Raw genomic sequence first — 18,892 nt, 5'->3', positions numbered from 1 at the left:
TAAAAAGCACTTGAAATGAGACCATGTTGTGGTCTGAGTTTGCCAGTGGTTCTCTGATCTCTGTTTTAGTTATTCTGTCTTTATTTGAAAAGACTAAATCAAGGCATGCCTCCCCTCTAGTCGGTGCCTTGACAAATTGCTTTAGGAAGCAGTCATTTGTCACTTCCACCATTTCGATTTTGGCTGTCGTGCTCCCCACCGGGTATGAGGAAAGTTGAAATCCCCCATTAGTATGGCTTCTCCTTTGCTACACACATTTCTAATGTCATTGTATAACAGATTATTTTGCTCGCCATCTGAATCTGGTGGTCTATAGCATCCTCCTGTTATTATACCCTTTTGAATTTTTGTCCGTTATTCGGAGGCATATTGATTCAGCTTTGTTTTCATTGTCCAGATTTAACACCTGGGCTTCAAGACTGTTTCTTACGTATAGTGCTACCCCTCACCTCTTCCGTCCTGCCTGTCTTTCCTATATAGTTTATACCCACAAATATTATGTTCGTCCCCATCGCTCTTGGACAACCAAGTTTCTGTAACATCTATATCACTTCATAGTTACTTGTAAGTGCAGTAGCTTCAAGTTCTAACATTTTGTTTCTGATACTTTTAGCATTTAGATAAATACATTTAATGGCTGTCTTACCTGCATTGTTGTCCTTGTTTTGATGTGGTCTCCCTTCTGTTTTTTTTTTTTTTTTTCTTCCCTATTTCTTTCTAGTTTTAAATGTTTCTGAACCTGCTTGAGGATCTTTTCTCCAAGTAGATTGGTTCCTGTGGCTGGTGAAGGGGAACAGGTGTAGCGGTGATGCGATGCAAGAGTGACAGGCAGACAACGTTATCCAGTGAAAAAGTGTTTTTATTTGTAATCCAGGTCTGGTGACCGTAAAATAATAAATCCCTGGCTATACACAACAATGTGTAAAGCGCGGGGATAGCAGTAACAGGGCACAGTCCCGAACAAAAACAAACACACGGTCACCAGTCCTGGGTGAGTGCAGTCGTGCTGGTGCTGAGTGAAAACACGGGTAATTCGTGACAATAGTGCAGTGGTGCTCCGGACAGTGCTGACCCTAGTCGACAGCTCCGGAGGTGTGCTTTAACTGTCTAGAAGTGAAGAACAGACAATTAACAGGACAAACACAATAACACACAACACATATCCTTTTACACACACAGAGCTCCTCAATTCTTCTCTCTCTCTGATCATTTAACCCAAACAAAGGAAAAGATCAACGTTATCCTGGCCCCTATATGTAATCCTGCATGATATCTAGGTAAACGGTTGCAGCTGACTTATTACTTGCAGCTGCTCCTCGTTTACCTTTCAAGTCAATACGGACTTACAACAGTGTCTCGCTTCTTTCCAGGGTGATCCACTTCCCTGTCCTGGAAACGAACTGTCAGGCCAGCCCTTCCAGATACTTCTCCTCTCGTTCTTTAGCGCCCTCACAAGTCGGGAGGAAGATTTATCACCAGAACTCATTGTATTTCTGTCACAGTTCCCTTTTTATTTAGTGCAGTCCATCCCGCCTATATAGTCCTCGTTGTAGAATGTGGTCCAGTGATCAAGATAGGTGATGCCTTCCCGTGTGCACCACGTCTTCAGCCATGTGTTTTAGATTAATTATTTCCAGCTGTCCACATGGTCCTTTGGTTTTGTATCTTTTAATTTCCTCCCTAGCTCTCTGAATTTGTTTTGCAGGGATTTTGGTCTGTCTCTTCCAATGTTGTTTGTACCGATGTGGACAACTACTACTGGGTCGTCTCCTGTTCGTTCTAGCATCCTGTCCACGTTCTCGGTGATGTTCTTGACAAAGGCTCCTGGAAGGCAGCACACTGTTGTAGTAAGGGGGTCCAAACTGCGAACTGAATTTGCTGTGTTTCTCAGTGTGGAGTCCCCAACAATCATGACCTCCCTTCTTTTTGCTGTCTGGCCACCACCGTTAATAGGGTCCTGGATGTTGTTCCTTTCGTTCTCTTGATGTTGGTTTTGCTCATCAAAATTTTGAAGTTGCTTAAATTTGTTGGATGTTTTGATTTCTGGTGGTTGTGTTTGACGAAGTTGCTTTTTTTTCCCTGCTCTGCCTACCTGAACCCAGCTGTTTTTACCTTCTTCTATCTCCCTGGTTGTTTTCAGTCTGTTATGGGTGGTGCAGACTTGTGGGTGTGCCAGCTCCTCAAGATCCTTTTGCTGTCTTATTTTTTCCAGCTCCATTTCTAGCACATTTACTAGTTTATGCAAGTCGTGGATCGCATGGCACTTTAGAAATTAATTTTTTTTTTTTTTCTCAAAAAGACAGATGTCAATTATTGGCACCCCTAAAGATTCTTTATAAATAAAATCAAACAAAATTAAGTCTGCATTAACATTCTACTTTACGTACACCTCAGTCTTAAGGAACTGTATTGTGGCCGTCCATGGTATCCTGTTTCACTGGGGTATAAAAGTGAGGTAGTACGCATGTCATATCTATTTGTCATCCATCACCATTGGGAAAGGCAAATAACTCACAAATGAAGAGAGACAAATGGTTGTTGACCTTCATAAATCAGGAAATGGGTACAAACAAATAGCTAAAAACTTAAATATACCACTTGCCACTATTAGGGCAATAATTAAGAAGTTCAAAACCAGTGAAACTGGTAAATCTGCCTGGTAGAGGACGTGAGTGCATCGTGCTCCCATGCACAGTGAAGAAGATGGTTCAGGAGGCAAAGAAGAATCCAAGGCACAGTTGGAGAATTACAGAACTTGGTTGCATCTTGGGGTCACCAAGTCTTGAAATCTACAATTAGACGCCACCTCCATGTCAATAGCCTATTTGGAAGGGTTGCCAGAAAAAAAAAAGCCTTTATTGAGAGCAACCAACAAATATAAGTGCCTGGAGTTTTCTAAACGGCATTGGCACTTGGATTGGAACTGAGTGCTATGGTCAGATGAGAAAATAGAGTTCTTTGGCCATGCACACCGGTGGTGGGTTTGGCGTCAAAAGAAAGATGCATTTGCAGAAAAGAACCTCATACCTACTGTAAAATATGGTGCTGGATCTTTGTTATGGGGCTGTTTTGCATCCAATGGTCCTGGGGCCCTTGTTAAGGTCAACGGCATCATGAACTCTACCAAGTACCAGGCATTTTAGCCTGGCTCAGTGCCATTATCCTTGCAAGGGGAGGGTGCACAAAGTACTGAAAATAAGGTTGCCAATAATTGTGACTTAATTTTTTTGGAAATAAATTTATAATTTAAGAAATGTGTAATTTTGGTTGATTCCCTTGAATCATTAATAAAGTACAATATATTCCACGTGTTGGAAAATAACAATAAAAGGGTAATGAGTAAAAGGGTAATGATGGTATTATAATGGCATAGATTGTGCAATTTCATGCTGTGTGTGGAGGTATTTTAAAGATTTTTTTAAACATTTCTGAGACAGCATGGTGGTGGTATTTGTGTGTGAAATATGGTATTTAATTTTGCAATTATTTTAGTCAAATAATTGAAAAAAATAAGTACATGTTTGCTTTTCATGTTATAGTATATAATTTTAGACAAACTCAAGAATTTGTTACAACTATTTTAGATGCAAGCGGTGACAAAGTTCTGAAATTAAAAAAGCCAAAACAAAATAAATGTTGATTGTGTGTGTGTTAGTTATGTTCTCCCACGTGACTGTGTTCAAGAGTTTGTTATTTTAGTGAAGATGAAAATAGCTAAACTTTAGAGATGCCAGTTAGGCCCCTCATTAGCTGGGGTGGGTGTTCTTGAATGTCCAGTTTGTGATAATCAGCTAATACGGTGTTTTAAGATGCCAAGTGGCCAACCAACCTTGTGGTGTTCACATTATTGTCCTTTTAGAAACGCTTTTGTGTCAATGTTCTGCAACCAGCTACTGTGTAGTATTGAAAAATGTGGTGCTTGTCAGATTAGCACATACTCTGTTATATATATAATGCTTTGAGCACACTCTTAAACCCAGGGGAGATGATTAAGGAGGACTGTAACAGGGGGGGACCTGTATTGGCTCTTGTTGCGTGCATGATCCTGCAGGGGGAGCTTGGGAGCCATGAATGGCCCACCTGTCAATCATGGCATTGACATGTGGAGGCTGGGAGAGTGGTTGAGAGGCACGTCTTGAGCGGCGCTTGACCTATAACACAGTATAATAATTTTTTTTTTTTCTTTTTTTGTTCCTGGGTAGTAAGTGTTATTTCCTAATTGCTTATGCCTCAAAAGTATAGAAAATGGCTATTATTCCCCACAGACTTTGCTTTTGTGACCAGGACAGTGATATTTCAAAATATCACTATTTCCAATGGGAAAACGGGCAAATCTTTTCGTTCACATAAAGTCAGAAGAAAACAACATACAAATCCAAATTAACATATATTTATACTAAAGTAATACAACAATGACTACAAAAGATTTAGAAGTGAGTAGTTTTTCGAGATTTATGATTATACTGTATTTAAAAAGTATAAAAAGTAAAAAGCTAAAGTGCCCACCGCTACTTTTTAGAGCATCCAATATATCACTCTCTACAGCTAAAATATAAATCCTATACCTTACAGCAGTGCATCCAATATAAAAGATATATTAAATTCAAATGTATGCTTACATTCCAGTATATGGAAGTGTAGTGTAGGAAATATTGAAAAATGGGAACTGTCTTCAAAAGGCAGAGACTTGTGAGTATGTCCAAACAGTAATCAGTTTTTCAGAGATCTTCAGAGCATGGACCATACAACTTTAGTTTGCTAAACTTGTTTTTTATAGGATTTTCCCTCCATTGAATACATCAGGAGTCCCAATTTAATCTGATCATCAATCTGCCTTGACTGTTTCTATCTTTGAGTTAATGATATATTCCAGAAGGATCCGGTCAACTTTTTTTTTATTTTATTTTTTTTATTTTTTATAAACTTAATTGAATGTGAGTTCATGGTTCACTATCTTCCACTCCTCCTTTCCCTAAAATTCGCTGAACTGGAGTTCACAGGGTCCATGCTACCAAATACAATACAATGTTTGTATAATATGAGAGATGTTTTTAATATGTAACACCAGATCTATTTAATTATATTAACCTGGGTTAAAAATATCTATGCCCCTCTGTGGCAGGAAACAGCTTTGTGGGAACCCAGACCAGAAGAAAGCACAACCAAAACAGAAGGTACGGTGCAGTGGCACATGCACCATTTTATTAATGAACCAAAAAATAAATAAAATATTTGAACAAAAATAAACACTTGCTCACATAGCAGAAATAAAACAATTAAACAAAATAAATCACGAACACAAAAATAAACGCTAAGGTCCGGCTGGGCAGTAGCCTTCACGGATCCTTATTCTTTTTAAATATATCTCTCGCCTCTTGCTCTCCCGTTCTCCACTTCTGAACACACCACCCCCCCCCCCCCCCCCCCCCCCCCAACCTGGAGAGCTGCAGGATTTTTATACAGGTGACCACCTAATTAATTCGGGAGATGACCACCTTCTGCACGAGTTTTAATTATTAGCGTGGCTGGGCTTCATCCACGCTGCAAAACAAAAATGCACGGCGGTTCACAGTCAAATACATTTTTAAAATAACACAGAAATGGACAGCTGCGCTGTCATACAAAATAATAAACAAATACAAAATAACACGGGCGGAGGGGAAGACCCCGTTCTAAAATAAACACTGTATAGGGCTGCTCGCCCTGCTACACCCTCTTAGCCATATATTATGTTACCTTTTCAGTGTGTTCTTAATGGGTCAGTTTAACTTCATATACAAATGTGTGTTAACAAAGTATGACAGAGTGTAGGGGTTTATCATAAGCTTTTGAATAAGACCACTAAGCATACTATGGCAAGTCCAGTTATTTTCATTTAAATTCAGGCTATAATAAACATATTAAATATAATAGTCTTATATTAACATGTACCATGCTTGGGCCAAGCCTGACCCCTCTCTCTCTCTCTAAAAATCTGCCTGCACAAGCAGGTTTCAGACACCCTGTTTACTTGCCACGGCTAGTGTTTTAATTAATATGAAACTCCACTGTAAGCACTTTTCCAAATTCATTGCATGAAGTCATTTTTATGGCTGATTTTCAAGAGACACCTGGACCGGTATCTTTTCAGATAATAATAAAAAAAAAAGCTTACATCTTAATTTTTATAACTCCCCTCATTATTTTCTTATAATGAGATACACACTCCTGTCTTTCTTAAAACACCTTCTGTTGGTTATCATTCAAGGTTGGCAAATCCCGCTTTCAAGAGCAAACACCAATTTGTCATCTCCAACACTGCTTCTATTACAAGCAGGCAAAGGACAAGGTCACAAAATTAGTTATATTCCTTCAGCAAGTTTACTGTATACTAAAGTTTATTAAATACAGTCTGCACTATATCTTCTTATTTCAGACGTAACAGTTAATCTGTTTTTTATTGCAGTAAAACCTTTATATAAACTATACGTTTATATTCTTTAATGGATATTATAATGTCTAAAATATGTTTTTGTTTAGCTAGAGATAGAAACTGTGTCTAAATATTTGCATTTGAAGAGCAACACAAGACATACACTATATATCCACAGACCTCCAAGCAAAACACTTCAAAGTTGAAAAAAAAGAGGTCTCAATAATGAGGGGCTTCTTGTAATATTTCATGGAGGTGTTTTGTACAGGTTTTTAAATTATATTGTCATAAAACTGTTTAATTTGCCATGCCAGGTAAACAGTTCAGGCATGCAGTGCACACTGTCTTTCTATGGTGCAGAATAACATTGTTTGGTTCAGACCTGAGTGTGTGTGTGTGTGTGTGTGTGTGTGTGTGTGTGTATATATAATTATATAATTAGTGTTTATTAATATAAATATAATGCTCACTCTGGAGAATGCTGCATGTTGTGTGTTTTTTATTTATTTTTTTTACACATACACATATTTAACCTTTATTTCAAGAGGTTAATTTTTAATTAGGCACCTGCTTAGCAGCAAACACACCTTAATATTAAAACTTAGGACTGCTCATACATGTACATAATGTTATTTATGTTAGGTTTCTTATTTATTTAAATACTTTTCTTACTTTAATTGAACCTACTTCGATTGCTTCTGGCATATTAACTGTGCTCCATAGATTTTGCCTTTTTGCTCTCGACGGATCAAACTGTTTTGACTCAGAGTCTAATTAAAAAAGATGCTTTTGCCTGATAAGGGAGGTTTGGAACTTTCAGCAGGTCAGTCTGACCTTCAGTCCAATGAACTTTTCCACACAGGCCTTACACAGATCTGCTAATAATATTTTTCTACTGGTTTTAAATTCTTTAAAACACATTACAGTCATTACTATATTTGTTGCAGTTTCACAAATATTCAATTTGTATCCCAAAGATTAGCCTGCTTCCAGTAGCTGTGACAGTCTTGGTTCAGTTTCTGCTCACAGGTGTGGGTGACAGTCTTTAAAAGCCTGATGCCTGCAAAAACTTAAATATTATTAGCTGGGCCCCCATTTCTACATTCTCATTCCCATTGTCGGCAGACAAGCACATTTTAACTGAATCTGAGTCCATCAAAGAACGCACACCCTTGCATCCAAGGCCTTCCATGTAAAAGGATCTAATGACTTATAGCACAAAAGGGATGTGTCAGAGCCATCTGTTACATGCCAGTAATTCAGTTGTGCTAACTGAACTCTTTAAAAAAACAAACAAAAAAAAAAACTGTTAATTAGTTGCAAAACATTTAAAATATTTACAAACAGGTACTTAGAGACATACTGTAAAACATTAGTTTACCTACTGTAAACCTGGTTCCCTTTCAATTTGAAGGTGGCCACCAAAAATAGCTTATGGGAAAATACCAGAGCCACCTCAAGGGAGGGAACGGCAGCACACGAGGGACGCCTTAACCCTGCTTGATCAAAGGTCAGCGGTGCGAGAATGTAACGTCAAGGACCCTTGTGCCCATTTAAGGCAATCAGGGATCTCTCGCGTTAAGACGATAGAACCTGGAAAAAGTATGCAGCGTAGCCCAGCTAGCCGCATCACAAATTTCAGCCATGGAGGTACCTCTAAAGAGGGCCCATGATGTAGCCACACCTCTCGTGGAATGTGCGGCTACCCGCCCAGGTGGGCGTAAGCCAGCACCAATGCGACAGTCGCTGCTTCGAAAGGGGCTGTCCCAAGGTCCGTGTCCAGTGGCAGACAAAGAGCTGGTCAGAATGACGTAGTGCTCTCGTCCTATCCACGTAGCATCTCGGTGCCTGAACCAGGCAGGGGAAATTTAAGTTCATGTCCTTCGACGTAAACGGTGGTGGATGAAAGGACTCCAGTTCCACAGACTGATTACTGCGGAAAACTGTAATCACCTTGGGGAGGAAAGCAGGGTTTGCACGCAGTGACACTCTGCTACCATCATCCCAAATACACATGCAGGAGCTATGCGGAGGTGATAGCTAAGAGAAAGGTTGTCTTCATAGACAGATACGCCATTGAGTTGAAGTATATAGGGTCAAGTGGGGCCTGCGTGAGAGCCTCCAGTACAACCTCAAGGCTCCATTGGGGGATAGTATCCCTCCTAGGAGGGCTGCAACGGCTAAGCACCTCGGAGAAATTGGGTAGCCAAAAAATGCACGCCCGGGGACACTGAGTCCACGGGGGCATGGCAAGCAGAAATCCCTGCTAGGTATACTTTCAGTGTGGAAGGTGATCTCTACCAGCCTCAAGAAGATTTTGCTGAAACTGCAAGATGACAGGCGTGGGACAAGAGATTGGGTCATGATCGTTAGTACGGCACCAATCCTGGAAATATATCCACTTACAGGTGTACAGCGATCTAGTGGAATGCGCCCTAGCATTCTGCAAGGTACCTGCAACCGCATCCGACATCCTTAAGGCTGACCAGTGGTCCCTTTCAGGGGCCCAACCCATAGCTGGGGCCTGCCCGGGTCCAGGTGCCAAAGCGTGCCTCTCGTCTGACTGATGAGATCCAGGCAAAGTAGGAGAACCAGATTCTCCTGGGCCACCTGGGGGCCACTAGGTGAACTAACTCCTTCTCTGACCGGATCTTTCAAGAAAGGCTGGGAATAGTGGCAGAGGCAGGAGCGTGTAAAGTAGCGCGCTTGGCCATATGTGGACTTGGGTGTCGACACCGAGTGGACCGCCTAAGTGGTGGAGGGAATACCACGGGGGTCAATGTGTCATCTGTGCATTTCAGAACTGTTCCCATATGCGCTCCACCACCTAAGGGTGGAGCCATCACTCTGACAGGTGTTGACCCTCCCTTGAGAGGAGGACCACCACCCAATTGTCCACACTCAGAACATGTGTCACCTGAAGGGACAGGAAGTCAAAAGCCTGAAGGAGAGGTGATGCAACCCCGGGGACCGAATGCCACCCTGGTGGTTGACATGTGCCACCACTGATGTGTTGTCCGTGTGGATCAACACATGCTTGTTGCGCACCACAGGTAGGAAGCCCTGGAGGGCAAGGAAAACCACCTGTAGATGCAGCATATTGATATGCAGGGACGTCCAGCGGCCCAACCAGGACCCGCTGACTCCTGCCTTCGTAGACCGCGCCCCAACATGAGTGAGAGGTCATCCTCCACCAGTGCTGGGCCACCGAGCACGCAATCACACTGTCAGCCGACGTTGTCTGTCGCGCTTTAGATGCAGATGAAATGCATTGAGCCACGCTTGCAGCGGGCGCATGAGCAGTAAGCACAGCTAAATGGCTGATATCACTGCAGCCATCAGACCCAGTAATTTCTGGCACAAGACAAGGCGCACCCTCAATCCATGTCGAAACAGGGAGAGGTGGTGGTGGAGAGCTGCTACCCTGTCGTCTGAAAGGTATGCACACATTGTAGTGGAGTCCAGCCGGAGCCCCACATATGCTGTCGCCCAGCCGGACAGACTGGAGTACGTGACGATGAGTCAGCATTTGGAACCTCAGGGCCAGGATGGGGCGAAAGCCGCTGTCCTTCTTCGGCACCAGAAAGTATCTCGAGTAGAACCCCTCCCCGTGAGAGGTGGGGTCTACAAGACGAATGGCGCGCTTGCCCAGCAAGGCTGCCACTTCGGTCTGGAGCCTACCGAGGCACGAACGTAGTCGTGGCGCCGCGAAAAGGAGGGGGTCCCAAGTGAAACAGAAGTGCGTAACCGTATTGTACGGTTGCGAGCACCTAAACATCTGAGTTGCAAGCACGCCAGTACTGCAGCTGTTGTGCCGTAAACTGGGTCAGAGGCCGCAAGCCTTCAGGGGCCCTGCTGGGGCTTCTGAGGCAGGGCTGACCGAGTCAGCTGCCTAGGACGATTGCCCTGGAACTGCTTTATAGGGTGCTGCTGCGTGGACTGGCCATGGCCTGCGCGCCCTCAGTGTTGCGGGAGAACTCTGTCTCTTGCCTGTGTTGAGGCCTGTATGTGATGCCTAAGGTCACCCATGGGGACTGGCACTGTCCTGGTGACCATCCGCGTTGGAAATGTGTGCCATCGGCTCGACCTTCCCTGCGCCGGAGCGGGGGGAGGGAGCAACGCGGCCACCTGCCTAGACGCCACGTGCTCTCGGAGAGACTGCTGCAGGATCTCCTCCACTGCTGGACCAAAGGTATGGCCTGGCGATATAGGTGCGTCCAAAAGCGCAATGTTATCCGTATCGGGCACTCATGTCTGCGACAGCCACAGCTGTCTCCACGCGACCACTAGGCCAGCCAGGCTCTGGCCCATGGCCTGCCCTTGCAGGTCAGAGATCTGGAGCAACGTGTCCGATAACAATCGCAAGTCATGGCCACCAGCTCTGGGAGCAGGGTGTCACGCAAAATGCCATTCATGTACGCGACTAGCATACTGGATGTGTTCGCCAGAGGGGTACTCTGAGCCCCCGCCACTACGCCCTATGGACATGTGTCTCTGTAATCCTGCATTAATCCCAAGTAAAAAGGGTGAAAGACACACGCCTCACTCCTTTAAATCCATACTGTACAGGCATTCGACTCACAGACGACAGACAGAAGGACAAGCAGCCTGCAACGCAAGCAAGCAGGTGCTGAAGGCAGTATAAGAAAGAGAAAAGGGCTATGATTTAAGAGCTACTTATTACATGAAAAGCGGCAAGCCAGCTTTCAGGACGAAATGCAAGGGAATTGGCAGCAAGCCCGATGCAGCGCTTTTTAAGTAATAAAAAGGGCTCAATGCAACACAGCTGGTTTTGCATTACCAGCTTGAGAAGTGAAAAGTGGTCGAGCCTTCCTTTCTTGACAGTTTTTTATTCCCTCGGTAGGTGGGACCAAGGAGGTCATCGAGGGAAGGGGGGCCTATTGACTGCTTTGATAGTAATAGATCAGTGATACCCACCAATAGGCAGGTGTATATCCCATAAACGATGTTTACTGGCCATCTTCGAATTCAAAGTGAACTGTTCACCTGTATTGTGCTTACACGTTACAGGATGGATCCACTGCTGCTTCTTGTTTATATGCAACACAAACATAGTTCGTGTGTGTGAGCACGTATTATACATTTTGTAAGCATACATTTTATCTACAAACACTCATGTATCCAAAATATATATAATCCAAAAAAACACAAACAAATACTTTACTCAGGTGTTAAGCATTTTCTTTGCAAAGAATAATATATGAAAGTATCCTAAATTTACTTAAATGATTTTTTTTTCTTGGTTTACAAATTGCTTTGGGGCGGGGTGGGTGAAGGGTTCTTCTTTGTCATCTCTCGTCACTACCTAACTTACACCCACCCTATCTGGGGCTTCCTGCAGTTACTTGTTATCTATATTCTTCAAAATACAGTATGTAGCCTCTTTGAAAGGAGGGGCTCATCCTCAAATTTCCTGAAAATAAAAAGCCAGTGTTTGAATGCACTGAAATAAAGGAAAAAAAGCCCTGCTGTTTAAACGTATTGTTTTGTTTATTTTTAGAATGGGATCTCCCCCTCCGCCCCTGTGTTATTTTGTATTTGCTTATTTTATATTTGTGTCTAGATGACAGCGACCCGCCGTGCGTTTTGTTATTATTTAGCAGTGTGGATGGGAAGCCCCATCCACATTAAAAACTCCTGCAGAAGGTGGCCATCTCCTGAATTAAGTGATTAAGTTGTTGCTAATCGGGAGATGGTCACCTGCATAAATACCTGTAGCTCTCTGCACTCCAGGTGGGTGTTTAGAGGAGGAACGAGAACGAGAGCGAGTGAGGAGTGAGAGAGGAGAATTTATTTAAACAGCAGTTAAAGGATCCGTGAAGGCTACTGCCCAGCCGAACCTTAATTCATTATTGGTGTTCGTGATTATTTTTGTTTAATTATTTTTGTGCTCTGTGAGTAAGTGTTTATTTTTGTTTAAACATTTTATTTATTTTTGTATTTAAAATAAAAACGGCCACGGCGCGTCTTTTTGTTGGAACTGCAGCTAGTGCTGCATCCGTGCATTTTGAAAATGTGCGGGGCTCCAGCAAGAGGCCAAATGGCAGCACGCAGAATTTGCCCACGTTGACTTGAAAGGCGAAGCGCAGATACTTTCTGTGTGTGGGATGGATCAGGATATGGAAGCAGGCATCTTGCAGTTTGATCGATGTGAACCATTCGCCCGGCTGGATGGACTGAAGAGATATGCTGTGCTGTCAACATCTTGAACTTCCTTTGTTTGAGGACCCTGAAATCTAGAATAGGTCTGAAACCACCATCCCTCTTGGGAACCAGGAAGTACCAAGAGCACAGCATTCTTCTGTTGAAGATTGGCGATCTCCTGTTGAAGGAGTATTGTACTTGCTGGTTCGACGGTGGTAAGGAGCACACCCTTGAAGGGTGGCAGACCTAAGCGGAATTGTAGAGTGTATCCATGTTTCACTGGTCGTTTCCTTGGGTCAGTCCGGTTGTGAGGGGGGTTGTTTGCAGCCAGGGCCCCTCGAGGGTGGTCTCCCTTGGGCTTTCTTAGGCCCCCGGCCTCTGTCTCCACCTGAAGAACCGGTTACCTCTGGCCGGTGGTGATCCCTTGCCGCTGGCTCTTCCTCTGCTTGCTTGTCTGTTCTGGGGTGGAGGACGGCATTCGGGCCCCATTGCCCCTGCAGGATGTGAAGGCCACCTTGGGCACTGGCGGTAAGCCAGAAGGTGTGAGAATTTGGAGGCGACCTCCGTGGCTATGTGAGACTCTAATTAATGGTCATCCCAAACATCTGCCCCGGTGTAATGAGATATCCAGTAATGCCACCTTCTCGGTCTCCATGACCTTGGCTTGCGTCAGCCATAAATGCCAGCGAGCGGCCACAAGCACCACCAGAGACCTCCCTGATGTCTGACCCAACAGATGCCTGACCCCATTAGGTCAGTCATTGCCTTTGCTACAGCCTGAAGCTTGCCTGTTTGCTTCTGTCGCCCTTTCCTGCAACCTCTCTGCTAAATGGATCTGATAGAGCACTAATATTGCTGTGGGGTTCGCTGCTCGCACTGACAGCGCTGCCAATGCATGTGCCTTTTTTAGCATTGCGTCTGTTGTCCTACAAGACTTGGACGGGCAGGTCAGATCTTTATCCCCTCTGGTAAAGGTGGAGCCTTGCACCAATACTGTGACCGTGTCCCCAATAGTGGGGAATGTGCCTAGGCTGCTTCTTGGGCTCCCACAGTGTGCACCAGTTCCAGGAAATTCTCTCACAAAGGGAGGTCCTGCTGTGGATGGCCTTTTTGTTTTAAAAAATGGTTCCTCTTTCTCTCCTGTTCTGCCAGCCAGGGAACGTCGGTGGCTGCAGGTGCACGCTGCATAAGGGGCCCAAAACTCTCCCTCTGCGACACATGCGGCAGAGGCAGTATGGAGCCCTCCACTGTGGCTTGCCAGATTGATGTGGCTAGGTCAGACATGTCTGACCTTGACGCTGTGAAGGACAGCTTGTCTGGGCTAGGAGGTCTAGGTGCTGGGATGGGGAGTGAGACTGGGGAAGTTGGAGTGCAGTGCAGTGGTAGGGGGTAGTCTACCCTGGGTTTTGAGTAGGGTCTGTAGCATTGTCTGCTGAGCCCTCACAGTCTCCGCCAGCTCCTGAAAACGCCGAACAGCTGTGTTTGGGCATCTCCTGAGGCGACTCTGACGGGGATCGTCTGCGCCTGCGCAGGGAAGGAGAGCAGTACTTGCGCGGTAACCGCCTGTCCCCTGGTGAATGCCCCCTCGAGCGATACAGCCTCAGTGGTGACGATCCCGCTTCCCCTGAGAGCACTGTCGGTGCCAAGCATAGTCAGCACCGAAGATGTTTTCAGTGGTGCTGAGTCAATCAAGGCTGGGGTAGGCGCTCAAAGGGTGTTGCAAGCCTGTGCCGAATAATCGCCAGAGTCGGCGTCGAAGATAACATTTTTTAAATATTTTTTGGGAGGCATGGCTTATGTGAAAAAATCTAACACAACCAAACATATTATATCATTGGAAAGGTCTACTTAATTCCTTTCTGGGTTTTAATTTCTGATTTTACGGTTACAAAACTACAAGCACTAACACAGTTGTCATATAATGTATTCACGCCCAAATATGATCATTCCCGTTAGGTGGCATAGGGTTAAAGAACACTATTATAGTATAGTTTAATAAATTATAATTGGATAGCATTATGAAATAGGTGACACTTGGGCTCTAACCCCACCCCTGGCTTTATTTGGCACACAGCTCGACAAATAGCCAGTGGAGAACTACCTGTACCCGTACCGTATGGCGCCCTCAATCGTCAGATGTGCCAATGGAGAAGGGGTGTGTACTGTACTGATTTGGGTACTGATCAGTAGTAGAAGCCTGTCCCTCAGTGTGTCCTAAATCAACATAATACATTTGGTTAGAACAATATTGATCAAATTCTTGCCCGACCAAAGTAATTTACTAGTAATTCCAAATGAAAACTTTCAAAGCTGCATGATCTATCATTTTTTGTATGACATGTTTTTCATGTTGCATGTATTTGTACCTGTTCAGTGCTTCCAGTGGTTCCCAGCATAGATACTAGCATCTGTCATCTTTGTAAAAACAAAAAAAAAAGTTTGTGAAACATGTTTTAATGGCCAGTCAGCCACCCACTGCTTGATTAAAAATATTAAGATTTTCAGGTATTATTATTCAGTCAATATTTTGTTGTATTATTGTACTGTAAGGTGATATAGTACATAACAGCGATACATATGCACCAAAAAAAAAGCATATTTCTTTTGTTGTGTAAAAATATGTACCCAGGTGCTTGTGAGAGATATTGGGGGTTTTCATGTAGGCTGTACGCCTTTAAGAAGAAAGGCGTGATGGGATGTCAGCTGATATACAATTATAAATGCGTGAAGTAACTTAACAAAATAGATGGTGAGTAAGTAGATTCAAGAAAATGCACAGAGTCCTTTTCTTCAATCAGTTGCCAGGTTTATTGAAATATGCAGGGAGTCTGATCCTAGGTACAGGACAAACAGAATACTCATCATTACAATGTTTGCATGACATTAAATACCTTTCTGTATAGATGGTCCACCTACCCTTTCTCTGACACTTAACCAGTTGCAAAGGTAATTTAATTTAGTGTGTGTGTGTGTGTGTGTGTAGTGTGACAACCTCTGAACTCGGTGCATTCTTCACACTCCTGGAGACAAAAGGTCCATACATCTGCCTTTTGTTATCTTCTTGGGACCCCCTTTGATCCTAGTGGCATTATCTCTTTCGATCTCTCTGAAGTCTTTAGAGCCTGTCCCCTTCTAGTCCACAGCATTGTTATCTCGTTAGCTTGCAGTCAATGTTGGGCAAGGCTTGTAGATGCAATATCTCTATCAATGGTTAGCAGTACATGCAATTTGAGCCAAACAGTCTATTCTGCCCTCGCAAAAGAGTCCCTTTCTTAAGCTTAACAGATAGATAAACTCTTTCCAGTAACTGTAGTATTGAATGATGCTTTATTGACACCAGTTTGTAGGTACAGTGTTAGGAACTGAGTAAAACTGAAATAAAATAAAGAAAACAACCGTACGGGTATGCTGAATACTATGCTTAATTCTCACTAATAGCACAGCATGTATTTTTAGGTATGGCATAATATTATCATAAACTCAGAAATATGCTGCCGTATGCAAAATAATTCCCCAAACATGGCAAAATCAATCGCATAGAACAGATATCTCCAACCATGCAACTATCAAGAAAATACGTAAATCTATCACGCAAACGATCATCCATATAAAATATCATCATGAATTGAAAGGTGAGTATGTTATTATTGATTTTACTTACAGACAATGCTTCTACAAATAATTGCAAGAAGGATGGAGTTCGATGATATCTGCAGCTCCACAGAGCGACTTTCACCGTTGCTAACAAGGATTCTTCTTTACAGGAAATAGGAACTTAAGTAAACAACAGACCTTATCAGTAAACAGCACCATCTAGTGGCCAAATGGAATTGACTTAAAAAATGAACTCAAACCAACTAAAGGGTCCAGAACACAGTCTGCTATCTGCAATATTAGTCTCTTTTCAGAAAAGAACACCAGTATAGCTCTGCCAGTCCACATGCATAGCAAACTCCTAATCAATTCTCGATCCATGTTTTCCAACAATGCGTAAGTGCAGAGGTGCTGGATTATTACACTTCAGTTTCTTGCAACAGCTGTGAAAGTGACCAAATGTGTGTGAGTAGTGTTGTGTAAAAAAAATGTTAATCAACAGTTGCATTAAAAAAATATAGAACAGTGAAAAACAAAAATAGACGTGCATTAACAAGTGAAAAAGTTACCTTTTTTCTGTGAACTCCACTAATCATACGTTATCTTTCCCCACTCAATTCGTAGAGTGAGAAACACAGTCATTTACCATAATAAAAAACACAGTAAAGAAAAAGAAAATGTAAAACATAAAAAAGACTTCCGATACAGTCATCGAAAGACAACACATTGTCTAATTTCTATGTCGTATTTTATATTTAAGGTAAGGCAAGTTTATTTTTCCATTTTAAAAGTGCTCCCAGCAATAAAGTTCTGCCACCCGGCTACACAGAATTCCTGAGGAGAACCCTGGGGTGGGTACCAATATTGATATTTTGATATAATATTGTTCAATATTGATAATTTCCATATTGTGATATTGTGGGATAAAAAAAAATTCATGTGCGCTCGCAGAGACATACTTTATTTCTAATACAATAATACTATAATCAAGTTTATTTTATATTAAGATACAACAAACCCTAAACTTACCAATTATTGTTAGTCTCGTAAGCAAACACCACACATAAAGTATTTACCATTTAATTCCATCGGTTAGTGATTTAACAAATGCATTTCAAACATTCAATAGCTATAAATCAAGAAAAACAACAAATACACCTATGTACCCTCTCTCATGTGGTCTACTCCCATTTCTTCACCTGTTTCCTCTCACCAGCCAATCCCTTACTGGAAACTATATCCTGTTTCCAAAAAGTGTGTGCATCAACTAATTAACAAACAGGACCGTCTTTTTTAAAGGGATACACACCTAAAAAGAAACAGCACAAAAAAACATATAGTAAATGGGAAAATCGGCTAAACTAATTTTGATATATGTATATATAATTTTTCTTCCGTTCAGCTCACGTGCTCACCAGGTACCAAACACTATTTGCATGCTGCATTAATTAAGCAGTATTGGCATTATTTTTAGATATATGCATGTGTCAGTGTGGTTCATTGCATTTTTTCCATGTTTAATGTATTATTAAAATGTGAACTTTCGGTATTATAAATGAGATGTACTATTAAAACATCAAAACACATCTCCAAAATAATGTAACCTTGTTTTTCTGTATGAATATTATGAAGCAAAGCTAAGATAAAGTAAATTATTGCTTTTATGTAAATATCTTTTAAAGTCTGTGTTTCATATTGCAATTGTTTGTTATTTTTTTGTGTTTTGAAAGACTTCGATATTATCTATCGAAATACGTGCATGATATCGATATACAATTTTCAGATCGATGATATAGATACAGTGCCTGTAGGAAGTGTTCACCCCTCTTGGATGTTTTCATGGTTTGTTGTGTTACCACCTGAAATCTTGATGCAATTGAGGTGGGATTTCTTTTCCTTTGATTTACACAACCTACTCAACACTTAGTGTGTGAAAAAATGGTGGTGTGGGGGTGTGTGTGAAAAAACCAATTAAAATTAAAAACCTGAAAAGTCTTCATTAGATAAGTATTCCCCCACTTTGCTATGACATGCCTAAATAAGCTCAGATACTACCACGAAGACCAAGTAGCTTTCAAAACAACTCCGGAATAAAGTTGTGGAAAGGGACAGATCATGGGAGAGGTATAAAAAGATTTCAAAGGCATTGAATATCCCTTGGAGCACAGTCAAGTCAATCATTAAGAAGTGGAAGGTATACAGCACTACCCAGAATCTGCTTAGAGCAGGCCATCCTCTCAAACTGAGCAGCCTGGTAAGGGCATTTGTCAGAGAAGCTACCAAGAAGCCAATGACAACTCGGAAAGACCTACAGCATACCATGACTGAGATGGGAGAAACTGTCCATGTGTCAACAATAGCTGAGGTACTTCACAAATCTGGCCTGTATGGAAGAGTGGGAAGCCATTTCTGAAAAAAGTCCAAAATCTGTCTTGGAATTTACAAAAAGGCATGTGGGAGACTGAAAACATGTGGCAAAACTATTGGCCTAAATGCAAAGTGTCATGTCTGGCACAAACCCAACACAGCACATCACCCAGGTAACACCACCCCTAATGTGAAGCATTAGTGGGGATGCTTTTCATCGGCAGGAACTGGGAAGCTTGTCAGGGTAGACAAAATGGATGGAGCTAAATACAGACAAATCCTTGAGGAAAACCTGCTTCAGTCTGCAGAAGACCTAAGATTGGGACAAAGATTCACCTTTCAGCAGGACAGTGA

At 42.5% G+C, this 18,892-nt stretch overlaps 1 protein-coding gene across 2 annotated transcripts in view; it reads left to right on the top strand.

Annotated features, from left to right (window-relative positions):
• Positions 1–18,892, top strand: part of slc39a6 (solute carrier family 39 member 6) — a 71,139-nt gene that overhangs the window by 5,312 nt on the left and 46,935 nt on the right. The gene's annotated exons all lie outside the window — the stretch shown is intronic.

This window comes from Polyodon spathula, chromosome 4 (genome assembly GCF_017654505.1).
Source record: "Polyodon spathula isolate WHYD16114869_AA chromosome 4, ASM1765450v1, whole genome shotgun sequence".
Classification (NCBI taxonomy): domain Eukaryota; kingdom Metazoa; phylum Chordata; class Actinopteri; order Acipenseriformes; family Polyodontidae; genus Polyodon; species Polyodon spathula.
This window is presented reverse-complemented; position numbering and strand designations above follow the sequence as displayed.